The sequence below is a fragment of the Bufo bufo genome, chromosome 6, assembly GCF_905171765.1.
Source record: "Bufo bufo chromosome 6, aBufBuf1.1, whole genome shotgun sequence".
Lineage (NCBI taxonomy): Eukaryota > Metazoa > Chordata > Amphibia > Anura > Bufonidae > Bufo > Bufo bufo.
The window spans coordinates 299,279,738-299,297,239 of record NC_053394.1 but is presented as its reverse complement, the minus strand read 5'-3'; the positions used below and the strand labels follow the sequence as shown (position 1 = coordinate 299,297,239).

Here is a 17,502-nt window from a genome sequence, read left to right as displayed (position 1 = left end):
CGCAGGAAAAATGACCTGTTTGTCGGAGATAAAGGTGGAACATTACGGAGCTTCTTCAGCGCTTGTGTCATGATATTGTCTAAAGAGCAAGAACTGTTGTAACACAGAGCAACCAATCACATGTCAGTTTTGCATGTCCCAAAAGCAAAAAACTAAAAGGGAGCTCCATGCAAAACATAAGTATTGCCAAATATTAGTAAACCATGTGCTTGAATATACGTGAAACCATTCTTGTCCTTGAAGAAATTTTAGGAAAACTTTAAAGGAGCTCCTTTATTACTGATTGATGTGATGGCACATCTTTAAAAAAAAAATCAAAAAAACAAACAATATATCAGCACACAAAGAAGCAAAACCTACAGGACAAAACACAGTGTCCAGAAGACTACTGATACAGTCATCAGAGATAAACCAGTGCTAGGGTAGACATAGCAGATCCCAACAAGAAAACCATCAACAAAGACCAAAGAGGACATTTATCACAGACTGACATTTTACAACATCCGCTGTGCTGCCGGTGGACGTGCCTACTTTATGACGAGGCACAGGCCTTGTCATATATTAGGCACATCCTCCAGCAATCCTTGCACATAAAGAGAAATCTAAAGTAGCTACCGAGCTGCTATAAATTTCTGTAGTTACTTAAGCCAGTATACTGGCATAAATAAAGATAAATATGCTAGACCCTCTTGTCACGCCCTCTTTTTGTAAAGTGGCAAGTATGGCGTAGAAATGTCACTTGCGACAAAATTGCGTCAGTGGTTTTTTTTTTTAAATACCAGAACAGTTGCCCTGGGATCCAACCCAGTGTCCCATCGTGGACAGGAGAACGTGCAATCTACAACCAGATACTCATCTACAATCCAAAAGGTCCCGGCAATCTCAGGAGCTCTGAAAGAGGATCCAAAAAGTCCAGGCTGAGCCAAGCGACCCATGGGTATTTTGGAGGGATGCAGAAAGCTCCTCCATTTTCTGAATATCTTCAACCTTTTGAACCCACAAGGAAAGTTGTCGGTAGATTTCTACAGGGCTGGGATGCAGGATCGGTCAGCATTTGAAGTCAGTTTTGCTTGCGTACTTTATGCCACATTTATGATGTGTTTTGTTTAATAAATTTGTCTTATCCTTAAACCTAACACTTTTGCCTACAAAAACGACTCCAGTTTTCCTACTCCACCCTGCTACTGAAGTGAGATTGCGACTTTTTTTGTGACTTTTTAAAAAGTCTCAATGATAAATCTGGAGTGAAACTCATTAATGTAGCTAACTGTGCCCACTTCCCACCCATATTTAAAAACTGGAGTGAGTGGTGTAAAACTGCAAAAAGTTGCAAAAACCCTATTTTGTGACTTTTTGAAGAGAGACGTATGATAAATCTGCCCCAATGTTTTTGACACTTACGGTATGCTTTGAAGGAGATGTCTGAAAGACAGAAAAGGTAAAATGCAGGAGTATGAGAAATTTCGGAGACCGTATGATGTTTCCTACCTCTCAGACAATCCCCAAAAAATGAAGTATGCACCGCGTCACCAGCATAGTGGAGAAGTCAATGAGAATATGTTGCACGATTTAGAAGGAATGTGAAACCATCGGGGCAATAACTTATAACATGTTGCTTGATATTTTCTGGCAATAGAGGACTTGTAGGCAAGCTCAAATTGGGATGGGGAGAATGAAAGCCCAAGGTCATGCTCCCATATGTTAAGGTGGAAAGGTTTGAAATCTGAAGGAACAGCAACATACAACCTGTTAGTGAGTGGCGGTCATGACCAATGCCCAAGCAAGCCTTCCTATACAGCGTGAGGGGGTGTCCTGGCTTCGATTCTGACCAAGGGCAAATATACTGTAATGTTCCCTGCAAAAAAACATGTTATTACGGTATATGGAAATTAAATTGTGTGCCCCAGTTAGGAATGACAATCTCTGTATAGTACTGGGAATATGCTGGCACTATATAAATGAATAAAATAATAGTAGTTCCTGCTCTTCTGGGTACTGTAAAAGCCATACAAAGTTATTGTCACTTGTTAGTCTGCTGGAGACCTCCATTGAAGGGCCTGGCTGCACTAGACTCATGGACAGGTATTAGAGCTGAACCTGGACATACCCATATTTTCACCCCTCCAGCCTCCCTGATATGAGCATCGGAGCAAGGGCTTTTTTGTTCACATTGGCACACTGCTAGGTGGAGGATTCCGCCCAGCAGTGTTCCCGGTGGCGGGCTTTAGCGCTGCCCTAGCCGTTTTACAGCCTAGGGCAGCGCTAAAGCCCGCCCATTAGTGACAGTGACGTCAGCGGGCTCACTGCTAAGCGGAAACATCCGCCTAGCAGTCCCCATGGACAGCTCAGTACGTCATGGGATGTCCCAAAAATGCCTTTGCCCTGCACGATTCAGCGCAGGGCAAAGGATAGCATCGGAGAATGAAATGTTCCGATGCTCATATCAGGGGGGCCGGAGGGGTGAGGATGGGGATATGTCCGGGTTCAGCTCTGAACCCGGACAACGCCTTTAACTAATGCTGGCATAAACCCCTTTAACTACCTGTAGACCATCAGAGATGCTGTCTAGGACCCACCAGTAAAATTTATTTTGGGGCCTACCATATAGATACTTCCAAATATTACCTGCCCACCAGGGGTGTTGCTAGAGTCTCAAAAGATCCGGGGCCCAAGCCTCAATGAATATGGTCCAGTTCTCTAAATCGACCCCCCCCCCCCCCCACACACACACACAACACATTTTTCTATACTCACCATACAGCAGCACATACCTCTCACATCCAGGGCCTCCCAGGTGACGCCTCCTCCGATGTAGATCTTCTCTGTCATCATCTTCTCTATTTGGTCCGTACAACTTCTTTCAGTCGCTCCCTGTCTCTGCAGACTGTGACACACAGACATCTTAGCTTCCTCACATTTCTATCATCATCCCCCAACCTGGAGACCCCACAGTGTTATCCTGTTGCTCACTGTGCTCCCCAATACCTCTAAATACTTTCCTGAAGAAACATTAGTGCCCCCATAGTAATAGTGCTCCTTATAGTCCCACCAATAGTAATTCCCTTCTAGAATGCCCTTATTAGTAATACTGCCCCCTACAGTGCCCCCAACAGTGATAATGCAGTAAGACGCTAAAAGATGATTGATTTTGGGGCCGTGAAGCAACAATGAGAAGGCAGGTCTCTGGGAAAGGAGAATAAGGGCTGTCCTGCCCTTGTTCCTATAAGTCATCTCAGCTTTAGGAACGTGTCTATAATAATAAACTGGGCAGTTTCTTAAATATTCTCCCCAGTTTTTCATATGAACTTAGGCTGCACACTGCCTATCTATATGTAGTGCATTAAGTCTACTGTCTTATGTGCCACTTGTGCGGGGGGTAGAAGACAAGGGGCCCACCTTGCTCATCGGCCCACCTGTTACCCCCGTGGGCCTGTCCGAGCCTGGTTGGCATTGACCCTTGTAGGCCATGTTTTTAGAGGGTAAACGCACTATAATCATTTACCTTTCAAGGAACATCACGGTGTGGTGTATGATTATTGTGTTCAGGGCTTTTAAACAGGGTGATAATCACAATCATTCCCAACCTTTGGTGAGTGTAAACATGCAGCGAACGAATGACAAACGATTTTTTGCAGGTTTATTGTTAATTGCATCTTTTATTCTAACATAAAAATACTGAGGTCACTAATTGAAATGTGATGTTATCCTTGCTTTGGTATTGCTATACATTTTGATGAATGCAATGCACAAAATCTACCACTTGGTGTCAGAAGAGCTCTGCCTCATGTTATGTCAACTGTTCTGAAGTTCTCCAGCATATGATACTATTTAGCACTGAGCAAGTCGAGCTTTAGATCATAGATCCAAAGTCGATTTGTTCAAACACTTTGTTTTAATGATGTACAGAGGAGACCTGTCTCCGTACAGCATATAAATGTATTGTCTCCATGAAAGCAAATTTCAGTTCACCCGAAGTCGCATGAGACTTCGGTGAATGAATTCGGTACCTCGCTACCAAACCCGATTTCAACGGAGGCAAAATTTTCATACAGCATTAAAAGTGTTAGAACGAATCAACTTCGCATCTTTGATTTGAAGTTTGATTCGCTCACCACTAATACTATTATTAGTGCACCACGTGTGGTGAGCTGGCCTTGTGGGTATATAAGGTGTGTGATAGGCTGACTGCACTCATAGCCCTAATTGCTGTCATGGGTAAAAGGGGCGATTTTTCAGTTGTAAAATTGGATGATTATTGGCTTTCAGGCTAAGGGTGGCAGTATTTCTGCAATTGTGGACTGCTGTGCTTAAAGGGCGTCTATCAGCAGATTTGTACCTATGAAACTGGCTGACCTGTTACATGTGCGCTTGGCAGCTGAAGTTATCTGTGTTGGTCCCATGTTCATATGTGTCCACATTGCTGAGAAAAGTGATGTTTTTCTATATGCAAATGAGCCTCTAGGAGCAACGGGGGAGTTGCCATTACACCTAAAGGCTCCGCTCTCTCTGTAATGCCTCGCACTCATCTCTTTGATTGACAAGGTCAAGCGATTATGATGTTTTCACTGCCTGGCCCTGTCAATCAAAATGTAGAGGGTGCAGCAGTTGCAGAGAATGCAGAGCCTCTAGGTGTAATGACAACGTCTTCGTTGCTCCTAGAGGCTCATTTGCATATATTAAAACATCATTTTTTTCAGCATTGCGGACACATATGAACATGGGACCAACACAGACGCCTTCAGCTACCAAGCGCACATGTAACAGGTCAGCCAGTGTCATAGGTACAAATCTGATGAGAGATGCCCTTTAAAGCATATCATGAGTGGACAAATGGCACCAATGCGAAAAAGCAACATGAAAACTATGGAGTATCACTTGCCATCGATGAAATAGGTGAAAATCGGCTACAAAGGTTCACAAGGACGGACCAACATGCTACAGTGGACCAGCTCATAGCTAAAATTAACCAGGGGCGACTAGATGTGTGTCTGAAACAACAGTTCAGTAAACCCTACTGTGTATGGGGCTATGAAACGACGGATAGTCATTTCACCTCTTCTAACAAAGTCGCATCGGCAGAAAAGGCTTCAATTTTCATGGAAGTATTGGAATTGGATCTCCACTGATTGGCAAATGTTTGCTTTCTCGAATGCGTCATGTTTTCTGATTCATCGAACTGATGGACATTGGCAGGTCAGGTGAGGAACATCAGAGAACTAACACCCTTCAACTACTGCTGGAGGGAACAAGCTGGTGGTTGCAGCATTATGGACTGGGGAATGTTTTTATGGCATTCTCTGGGCCCACTCATCCATGAGTAAGGCACTCTCAAGTGATTTGGATATAAATCCATCCTTGCAGATTCTGTACACCCATACATGCTGATTATCTTCCCTGGGGCGGATGGGATTTTCCAGAAAGACAACACAACCTGTCGCACAGCTAGAAATCTCCAATATTTGGCCTTCTAATTCCCCAGACTTTAACTCAACTGAGCATCTGTGGGACCACCTTGATCGTTGTGTTCACTCTATGGATCCCACGCACCCTCCAGCAGCTGTGGGATGCACTGCAGTCTGCATGGCTCCAGATACCTGTGACAACCTACCAGGACCTTACTGAGTCACCCCCAGCCCGTCTAGCTGCTCTAGATATTAGCTGGTGGTCATAATAATCTGACTCCACTGTGTCTATTAGTATGACAATTGTGCTCTAATTATATGCCCTATTGTTGTAATGAAAGTCACCATTCACATCAATGATGACAGTTTTTTGGGCATATTTAATTACACTGATATTTTAGTGACAAGGCTGAACTGCTTAGACACAAGACAAGCGTAATAGAGCTCACTGGTAATTCGGTTTCCTGGAACTCTCCAAGACAACACCACTGAGATTGACCTCACCTCTGCCATGGACAGGAAAAAGACTCGAAGAGGCAACATTTTCCCCTCCCACTCTCAGCTTCCGTGATTGACAAAAACCGGGAAAGGAGTATATAAACATTATATTATAGAAGAAACATATGATAAAATTAGTTACACATACTAAATCCATACATACTGAAGAACTTCTGAAGCTTATATTCATCCAGATTGAATATCTAAACTCAACTGCACGCAAAGTTTTTTGAGTGTCCCAATCCTGACATATTTGCCGGGTAGCGGCTGGATCTCCGCCAGACTCCATTATAGTCAATGGAGCCGGCAGGCATTCTGGTAATATCAGAAACCGCTTGCCGAAACTGCAAATGGAAGTGTCAAAGAAGCTTTATATAGACAGGGCTTTCTAAATCATGTCCAATCAACTGAATTTACCACCAGTGGACTCCAGTCAAAGATGAAGAGAAATGAGAGGACCCAGAGCTAAATAGCTAAATATCAAGTGTCATAGTAAAGGGTCAGAATTTTTCCTTTTTAATAAATTTGCAAACATTTAAATGTTTTCACTTTCACATTAAGGGGTATTGAGTGCAGATTTCATGTGGGACAACTTGAATGGTTCCTTTATTTTAGCACAAGACCACAACTTAAAATGTGAAAAAAGTGTGAAGACTTTCCAAATGCACTGTATCTAGAAGTAATGAAGTAATAAGGGGCCAAGCTATAAGGGGTCACTGTTCTTCCTCTGCCTATGGAAACAATGTGATGAAGATAAAAATAACTTCTTGGCTTTTCTGTGTTGAATAAACCGTGAGACTTGGTGATAAAAATCTGTGTTAAGGTTGTTGAGAATGGTCTTCATTCCTTCACGTGCCAGTATTAATCTATGCAGAAAGAAGTCAGGCATGTAGAGACTTTCTATATTAGGGTCTCATGAAGTTGTGCCAATTTTGTGCCAAGTAGATGTTTCCTTTAAGCCATGTATGTCATTACTGGACCTCTCCCACATAATAATGTTATATGTAAAACTCACAGAAATAAATGGTTAGAAAAAGACAAGTCATACCGTTTTCTGACCACAATGCACAGTAGATTCGCCTAGGTGCAGTAGCTAAATAATTTGGGTGTCTATCTTCAGTTAGCAATCTTGACTATATCTTAGTGTAGCAGTATACTTATATGGTACTTATGTTGACTTTTATCGTGCCCTATTCTCTAGTCACCCCCAAAGCTGCATTTCAAAATTTTATTGTTTACCACTAACTTTCATGCAGCGTGACCTCAAATCTTCCTGCTGGTTCAGTGTCTCCAAAGATGTAGTCTCCACACAAGGTGAAAAAAAAAGTACCATTATGCCACGTCTTGTAGAATTTCAGCTGTGTTTTATCAGAAGAGTGCGAGTGAGTCAAAATGGCCGGCATCAGACTTTTTGCTGTGGCTTATGATGTGACTAGATAAGAGGTCATATAGTAACTCAAGATCCTTACAGGTAAACAAAGCAAAGTTGCAAAATATAACCCGGCCCCTCCCACCCTACACACACAGAAATCATAGGACCCTATAGTAAGGTTCAGAATGGTATATAACCCAAAAAGAAGTCTAAAACTTTGGGCTGATTAATTTCATGATATATCTTTATAGGGGGCCCCTGCTTTACTACGTAAGATGATGGAAGTAAAGTGATAGGATACTTGCTGCCTAAAGCTACCACTAGGTGGAGCTCATGGCATATAGGTGAGCAGTCAACTCAATAGGCTCTGCATAATTCTGTATGGTGAGCTCCATCTAGTAAGGGCTGCGGGTAAACCATTTTATCATTTAAAAAAAAGCTTCAGGTAGTTGTGTCCGACCCCTCTCATAACACAGCAGTGGTGTAGTCTTCCTCTAGACCCAGCACACAAACCCCAAATGTCCTACATTCTGCCATGTAAAGCTCAGTAAAGCTGCACATAGCCTTTAATGCCATGGTGTTAGTGTTTCATGCAAATGTCATTTATCAGCTATGCTACTCTGTCCCTGAAACCATGGTGCACCCCAAAATAGGATTAACCCAAATCCATTTTTCTAATTTTTACATCTACAGAAAGCGAATGATATTAGCTGGTGAATTCTGCTACTGTTACATCTCATTTTCTAAGTCCAGAGGAAGTGGTCATACGTCTAAACAGGATTAAGACTCATAAATCAGTGGGCACAGTTGGCACCAATTTACGTGTTCTAAAGGATTCAAGTTTATTCTACATCTTATTTCTTATATATGAATCTCTTCTTAACAGTGTCCAGTGGCGTCGCCAGGGGGGGGGGGGCCAGAGGGGGCCACGGCCCCCCCTACATCACGCTGTGCCCACCCCAACTAAAATGACCCCCCCTCCCAAGTGAGCCGCCGCCGCACTGCCGCAGTCAGGCACAGGGAGATGAGCACTTCCATTGCGCTCATCTCCATAGTCATCTTCCTGTGCTGCGGCGGTGCAGGGGAGGGAAAAGGCGTGTCCCTTCCCCTTCCTCTGATAGGCTGCAAGCACTAGGCCGGCAGCCTATCAGAGGCCTGCGCAGGAGGCACTATCATGTCATCGCGCCGCCTGAGCCATACAGCGCGGGACACAGGCCGGAAGAGCCCTGCATCGCATCGCTGACATGGAGGTAAGTATAAGTGTTTTTTGGGGTTTTTTTACAATATTTTTACAGGCACAATAAGGGGGGCTCTTGTTACTGGCACATTGGGGGGGGCTTATTACTGGCACATTGGGGGGCTTATTACTGGCACATGGGGGGGGCTTATTACTGGCACATTTGGGGGGCTTATTACTGGCACATTGGGGGGGCTTATTACTGGCACATTGGGGGGCTCATTACTGGCACATTGGGGGCTCATTACTGGCACATTGGGGGACTTATTACTGGCACATTGGGGGCTTATTACTGGCACATTAGGGGGGCTTATTACTGGCACATTGGGGGGGCTTATTACTGGCACATTGGGGGGCTTATTACTGGCACATGATGGGGGGCTCTTGTTACTGGAACATTGGGGGGCTCTTGTTACTGGAACATTGGGGGGCTCTTATTACTGGCACGTGATGTGGGGCTGGGCTCTTGTTACTGGCACGTGATGGGGTGCTCTTGTTACTGGCACGTGATGGGGGGCTCTTGTTACTGGCAAGTGATGGGGGGCTCTTGTTACTGGCACGTGATGGGGGCACTTATTACTGGCACTTGATGGGGGGCACTTATTACTGGCACATTATTGGGGGCACTTATTACTGGCACGTTATTGAGGGCACTTATTACTGGCACGTTATTGGTGGGCACTATAGGGGCATCTACTGAGGCCACAAAGAAGGGGTATTTTATATGGGGGGCTCTGTACAGTAGCATTTTATACTGGGACACATGGTGGGTACTATGGGGAAGGGGTAGAGGAGTACTATTGAGTCATCTACGGGGGCACTAAGAAGGGGTATTTTATACTTGCAAATTATGGGGGACACTGAGGGCATTTACTGGGGGCACTATATAGGGGTATTTTATACTGGCACATTATGGGGGCACTATGGAGGCATTAGCTCAACTGGGGGCATTACAAGGGGGTATTTTTTGCATTGTCACATTATAAGGAGAATTATTTCTACTGGGGGGGCATTATTGTGGGCTTTATTACTCCCCCATGGTATGACCCCCTAGTAGCAGCACCAGCCTCTCCCTGCTCTGTGAACCCACTGCCCCTTCTCCAAATCCTTATTATGAAATCTTTCTCATTAGCATAAAGCACAACATCAGCTCCGCAGAGCCCCAAGCCAAAGTGTTGAAGTGGCGTCCGAGATCCCCAAGGGCCAAGCCAAGTAATTGTAAGTTTTCGTGTGAAATAGGTTTATGTTATACACATATAGCCTACACTGTGCCACACAATGTACAGTATACCTCTACACTGTGCCCCACAATGTACAGTATACCTCTACACTGTGCCACACAATATCTAGTATACCTCTACACTGTGCCGCACAATATACAGTATACCTCTACACTGTGCCGCACAATATACAGTATACCTCTACACTGTGCCGCACAATGTACAGTATACCTCTACACTGTGTAGTCTGTTCTATAAGCACCCTTGTTCTGTGGTGGCGGACAGAAAATTATCTGGAAGTGCCCCTCTCGAGACCAGGCTCTGGATCCGCCCCAGTTTAGAAATGTCAAATGTACACTCCTGTGAGAGGCGGGGAGGGAGATCTGTGGATGACACTGTTATGGAGGGGGAAATGGGGATGACACTGTCATGGGGTGGATCTGTGGATGACACATATAGCATAAGATGCTATATACGGTACGTATCATCCACAGATCCCCCTCCCTATAAAAGTGTCATCCACAGGCAGCTAGGACATGTTGAAATCTGAGTGATTTATTATTTTTTTAAATCACAGACAACAGGACTTTTCTTCCCTGTTGCGGTTTTAGGTATTGGGTAAAATATCGCAGCATTTCTTAGGCTACTTTCACACTAGCGTTCGGAGCGGATCCGTCTGATGTTTCATCAGACGGATCCGCTTCGATAATGCAGACGTTTGCATCCGTTCAGAACGGATCCGTCTGCATTAAAACTTAGAAAATTTTCTAAGTATGAAAGTAGCCTGAGCGGATCCGTTCAGACTTTACATTGTAAGTCAATGGGGAACGGATCCGCTTGAAGATTGAGCCATATAGTGTCATCTTCAAGCGGATCCGTCCCCATTGACTTACATTGTAAGTCTGGACGGATCCGCTCACCTCCGCACGGCCAGGCGGACACCCGAACGCTGCAAGCAGCGTTCAGGTGTCCGCTCACTGAGCGGAGCGGAGGCTGAGCGCTGGCAGGCGGATGCATTCTCAGTGGATCCGCCTCCACTGAGAATGCATTGGGGCCAGACGGATGCGTTCGGGGCCGCTCGTGAGCCCCTTCAAACGGAGTGCACGAGCGGACACCCGAACGCTAGTGTGAAAGTAGCCTAAGCGTACTTGTGTAAATGTATCGTTGTTATAGCTGCCCCCCTACTTTTGTCCTGGCCCCAGTGTGCCCCCCCCAAAATTTGAAAGCTAGAGACGCCACTGACAGTGTCAGCTGCATGACTGGCATAAAACAATATTTAAAAAATTGACCCGGTCTGTAGCCAAGAAATGATAGATATAGAGGCCTAACTTCAGAAACTTTATTCCTATTCGTTATTTGTGCCAGACTAATGTGATCACTGATCAGGTTCGGAGTGGACAAGCTGCCAAGTGGGTGCACTGAAGTGTGTGGTTTTGTTCTACAGACTAAAATGAATCACATAATGCATTTGCTTGGACCAGAAAAGGACATCGGTACATATAGAAAACATGAGTGTAACTATGGGGGTGTAGTTGCACCTAGACCCTGGCGCCTGAGGTGGTCATCTGCCATAAAGGGCATCTGTCAGCAGATTTGTAACTGTGTGTTTGGCAGCTGAAGGCATCTGTGTTGGTCCCATGTTCATACAGTAATTGCCCACATTGCTGAGAAAAATTATGTTTTATTATATGAAAATCAGCCTCTAGGAGCAACAGTGAATCGGACAGCACACAAATCCATTGAATTCAATGGGTATATTCAGACCATTTTTTTCAGGACCAAACATGCCGAATAAAGTATATTTGGGTGCATTCACATGACTGTATCAGTTTTGTGGTCCGCAAATCCACAAAATATGGATGCAGTTTGTGTACATCCCACATTTTTCGCGGGCCCCATTTAAAAAATGCATATTTTTGTCAAGAATGGACAAGAATAGGACATGTTCTATAATTTGAGGATGACTTGCATGGATGCGGACCGTACATGGATGACATCTGTGTGCTATCTTCTTTTTTTTGCGGCCCCATAGAAATTTTATGGGCCACATGCGATCTGCAAAAAATGCAGATGGGCTGTGGACCAGAAATATGGTGTGAATGCACCCTTGCCATCCATGTTCAGTACGTGCTTCGCAGACCGTTGCTAAGAGACACCCTAGAAATTCCCTTTTTGACCTAGCAGTGCACATGCTTGCAATGGTTTTTGTTCATCTGAATCCTGGAATATTTGCCGGGTAGCGGCAGGATCTGCAACGGACCCCCACTGTAGTCAATTGGGCCAGAGGGCATTGCAGTAACATCTGGCAATCATGGATCCATAGATCTCCGGTAGGCTGTTCTCTGCCCAAACAGCCTGCTGGAACTAGGCCGTCATTGTGAAAGAAGCCAAAGGCCCCTTTCAGAAGGACGAGTATTCCGCGCGGGTGCAATGCGTGAGGTGAACGCATTGCACCCGCACTAAATCCTGACCCATTCATTTCTATGGGGCTGTGCACGCAAGCAAGTGCGGTGCGATTTTCATGCATGGTTGCTAGGTGACGATCGGGATGGGGACCCGATCATTATTATTTTCCCTTATAACATGGTTATAAGGGAAAATAATAGCATTCTGAATACAGAATGCATAGTACAATAGGGCTGGAGGGGTTAAAAAAAAATAATAAAAAATTTAACTTACCTTAATCCACTTGTTCGCGCAGCCGGCATCTCTTCTGTCTTCATTTGTGCTGTGAGCAATAGGACCCTTGATGACGTCACTACGCTCATCACATGATCCATCACCATGGTGATGGATCATGTGATGGACCATGTGATGAATGCAGTGATGTCATCAAAGGTCCTATTGCTCACAGATGAAGACAGAAGAGATGCCGGCTGCGCGAACAAGTGGATTAAGGTGAGTTAAAAAATTATTATTATTTTTTTAACCCCTCCAGCCCTATTGTACTATGCATTCTGTATGTGAATAAGGCCTAAGATGCAGTATCAATGACCTTTGTTCTGCCTCCAGCAGAGGGAGATTCATTTCAGGTCATGACTCATGTCTATATCAGTTCTAATTCATTCTGCTGCAATTTCTGTATTCCTGTAGTTATTAGTTAGGTAACAGCACCATCTAGAGGTGGAAAAAATGTACTGCGTTTTGTTTTCTTGTTATTAAAGTTTATCGTAGTGTGGTGAGTGCAATGCATTCTGGGCAGGAGAAGCCCAGTCTTCAGTCTACATACAGTCTACAGGACATCAGCAGAGCTGTTCCATGCAGCTCTCCTTCTTAAAGGGAATCTGTCACCTAGTTTGAGCATATTAAACTGTTAACATAGCAATGTTCAATAAAGTAACTTCATTCCAGCATGGGTCTTCTTTCTTTTATTCAAGTTGTCATTTTGATAAAAAAGCGATTTTTCAGATATGCTAATTAACCTTCAAGGTGCCCAGAGGGACGTTATTTCTCTCCTCTAGTGCCCAGTAATGCCCCCCTGCAGTGCTCAGCCCGCCTTTATTTCAAGCCCAGCATGCCTCCTCATAAATAAATTTACTCCCACAGCCGAGCCGAACGGCGCTGCCCCCTCCACTACGTCATATAATTTATTCACCACACGATCCTTGCGTCCTCCTTCCATGCCCATGAAATCTTGCGCAGCAGCAGAGGCAACAGCGCTCTGATTACGTCACTGGGCTTGGCGCATGCCCAGTGACACTATTGAGGCTGTTGCCCTCAGGAGCCGTACGATAGGACAGGCGCAGGCAGTCGGCGATACTGCGGCTGCGCGAGATTTCATGGGCATGGAAGGAGGATGCAAGGATCGTGTGGTGAATAAATTATATGATGTAGCGGAGGGGGCGCCGCTCGGCTCGGCTGTGGGAGTAAATTTATTTATGAGGAGGCATGCTGGGCTTGAAATAAAGGCGGCTGGGCACTGCAGGGAGGGCGTTACTGGGCACTAGAGGAGAGGAATAACGCCCCTCTGGGCAACTTGAAGGTTAATTAGCATATCTGAAAAATCGCTTTTTTATCAAAATGACAACTTGAATAAAAGAAAGAAGACCCATGCTGGAATGAAGGTACTTTATTGAACATTGCTATGTTAACAGTTTTATATGGTCAAACTAGGTGACAGATTCCCTTTAGACTCCACCATCTTTGTGCAAGTATATCTGGTGAGTGAGATCTACCTTGTCTCAGGGATATTCTGTTATGCAGTGATGATTAGCTAGCTGTAGTGTTACTCAGGGAAGATGTTGTAGCTGTTAGATGTTAGCTATGCAATCCAATGTATCGACAGCCATTTTGGACATGTGCTCAGAGTTAATGTTGTACATGTTGTTCTATTCTTTCTGCTGTACATGCTATCTTATATGCCTTATACTTATACATGTCATTTGTATTCTTGTAGTTTTATCAACTCACAATCCTGTTCACCAATAAACAAGTTGGACTTCAGAAAACAGTCCTCTTATTTGGAAGACAGGAATGGTTTATACTGAATGTCAGACTGCACACTGTGTGAACGTGTATGAAGACAGAACAACCTTGTAGATTTTGATTTAGGCTTCAGTAGCTTCAAGCTATGTTTATGTGTAGAAAACTACCTTGAAGTGAAGTTCCAGTTTTTACTTGGTGATGCAAAGAAAATTTAGATTTGTTTTAAAGTAGTGCATCCTGAAACTACATATGAAGAGTACCTCGTGGCACAGCCGGTGAGCGGAAGTTGGATCCAACGAACCGATAAAATAGGAGAGGAAAACGGTCAAAAATTTTGTGTCAACATCAGCACCCTATCTGGTCCATACCTTTTGCCTACACATCCTGCATACCGCCATACTAACGTCTCCCAGTGACTGTGTGAAATATTCCCACACTACTGAGTATAGCATTTTCCCTCCAACACTGCGTGATGCCTGCTTGCCACTGCTTTTATGAACCCGTGCACTTCTAGTGTGGTCCTCACAGGTTGTCTCCCAAGTAGCAGACGAGTTTGGCTCCAGATCTCCGACTGCTTCCACCCTGCTGTCTCACGGGCACGCTGCCACCCTCGCCCCCTGATGATGACAATGCCCCCCGTTCACCCGGCTCCCACATGTGATCAGCTACATTATCATCTACATATGTTTGCGAGTTACTTGTGTCACCCTCATCTGTCTCTTTCAGACGACCCTGACCTCTCGCAGCATATGCTCCCACATGTGCTCCAATCATCGGTAGTTGCATGCCTAAAGGAGTCTGCAGTGGACCTCTCCTCCAAGTCTGTGCTGGCCTGTACCTGCTGACTGTCCCCACAAAGGTCATTGTTGCTGAAAAGCAGAGCAGAGCCGGTGACAAACATTACTTGGTTAACAGACAGAGCATCAAAAGCAAGAAGCAGTTTCAGGACAGGTTGAGTGCATAGCGCAGTTCCAGGGCCATGTAAACTAAGAGACGTGTCAGAGGAACCCACTTGAGATGATTGTGAAGAACGAGTCACCCATTCTAGTACAGCTGGATTGTTGGTCAAAACACGACACTAGATAACAGTGGCACCTCTGGCCTGTTACTGCGACTGCTGCTACCACTACCCCTTCTTCTGCTGCTACCTGTGCTACAGCATATTTTTGCCACTGCACGTTCCTTTGGAGGACTCAGGCAACTGTGTCGCTAATGGAAGGCATTCGCTATGATAAATTTAATTCCACTGCACACATGTACAGGGTGAAGTATTTAACCGTGGCCTACTACTAACGCTATGTAACGCAACAGCTAACAGAAGGCATTCGTTGTGATGAATTTTTCTCCACTGCACACATGTACAGTACGAAGTATTTAACCGTGGCCTTATACTGATGCTATGTAACCAACATCTTACAGAAGACATTCGCTGTGATAAACTTTGCTCCACTGCACACACATGTACAAGACAAAATATGTAACGATGGCCTAATACTGACGCTATGTAATTCAACAGCTAACAGAAGGCATCTGCTACAATCAATTTCGTTCCACTGCACACATATACAGGGCAAACAATTTCATTGTCCTGTAATAAGGACGCAACATTATTGTACCACTAAAATAAATGATTAACTCTGAATGTAGGTACACTAGAATGTGATGCACATGGCGATTACAACTGCCTTTTATACTCAGGGACACTAACTGTATCACTAAAATAAGGGATTAACTCTGAATGTGGGTGCACTACAAAGTGATGCACACGGTCATTACACTCAACCTGCAGTCTCTCTGCTGTCGCCTTACAGTCTCAAAAAACTATCCCTACAATCTCCCTGCACTCTCCCTCTCCACTATTCCTTTTTAAAACAGTTTTCAGCAACACTGTCCCTAGTGCATGAGAGCCTGCCACATCTCTCCCTATGCTCAGCTCACAGTGAAATGGTGGCGACTGCATGGGTTGAGGGATTTAAAGGCTGTGACATCATAGGGGATGGCTATATGCGCATTGGATGGCTGCATGGCATTATGGGTGATCTTGCATTCCTGAGCTTCTTACTTTCACTTTGTAACACGTGCAGCCGTCATTTTGCGAAAACCTAATTCGTTACCATGAAGCACAAGGAAATTCGGCTTTGTTGCGAATCAAAGTTTTCCTAAACCTTGAACCAAATTCCGCTTCGAATGCTTTGCTTTGCTCAACACTACTTTCAATATAAGAATTTCCACACATATTTTTTTTTAGGGTAGGTTCAAAGCTAGAAGGATACTGCGAGACCCCATTAGCAAAAATGAGATCCATCATGGACCCCTCCACTTTCTGGTAAAATGCTAGCTTTTGGCCAGACAGAAACCGTTGGATGCAATGTTTTGTCCAGCCAAAAACTGGCACTTATGCCGGAATGCATCCGATCACCGCCGGATCCCATTATAGTAAATGAGATCTGGTGCTGAACAGCAGTATCTGGTGAACTCTAGCAGGCTGTTCTCTGCTGGAGCAGCCTCCCTGAAGTTTTAAACGCAAATGGGAATCTACCCCATATCCTTATGCGTGGATTAGTATATTGTCTATTAGCCCAGCGGTCCATGCCAGCGGTGCTGCCCCTACCCGTGGGCATGGGTGCCGGGCTCCCTCTTTCCCTCCTGCTGCCATGCGCCGTGCTTAACTGATGTATCTGTGCTCCATGCCAGAGCTTACTTTCTGCTTGAGTTCTGTACTGTTTGTTAGAGCTTGCATGGGTGTGTGTCTCCTCCCTTGTGAGGCAGCACGTACACACCCTCTATCTCCACAGCCTATGGCTGGATTGCAGGAAGTATTTAAAGGCGCTTCCTGCCCCAGGAAGGCGCCTGAGCAATCTTGGTCACTAGCTTGTCTAGTTCCTAGTGGCGTCGCTAGAGGGGGGCAAGGGGGGGCAATCGCCCCCCCCCCCCCCTATGCTGTTCTTTGCCACCCCGGGTGCCCTCCCGCTGATTCCCCCAGGTGAATACTAATGAGCGCTTCCATAATGGTACCGAAGGACCAGGAAGCGGTAAACGCTCTGTACTTACCACTTCCTGGCCCTCGGCTGTCGGCTGTGCAGGGCTGCGCACAGCGTGAGGGCGCTCTGTGACCTCACGCTGTGCGCTCCAGTTCAGAGCACAGTAGACTGAGGAGAAAGAAAATTGCAGGCGGCGTCCAGGAGCAGGAGAGGTAAGTGGTTTTTTATTTTATAAAAAATGTGGCTGCTGGGGGCATAATGGGGGGCTAATCAGGAGAGGCATAATGGGGGGCTAATCATGATAGGCATAATGGGGGGCTAATCATGAGAGGCATAATGGGGGGCTAATCATGATAGGCATAATGGG

General features: G+C 45.1%; 1 long non-coding RNA gene across 1 annotated transcript; it reads right to left on the bottom strand.

The window, feature by feature from the left end:
• Nucleotides 1–481: 481 nt before the first annotated feature.
• LOC121003033 lies at nucleotides 482–2,823 on the bottom strand. Its single transcript, XR_005779406.1, has 3 exons — nucleotides 2,772–2,823; nucleotides 1,402–1,855; nucleotides 482–1,030 (listed from the first exon to the last, which is right to left on the bottom strand). It is a non-coding gene; the product is annotated as an uncharacterized LOC121003033 (long non-coding RNA).
• Nucleotides 2,824–17,502: the final 14,679 nt, after the last annotated feature.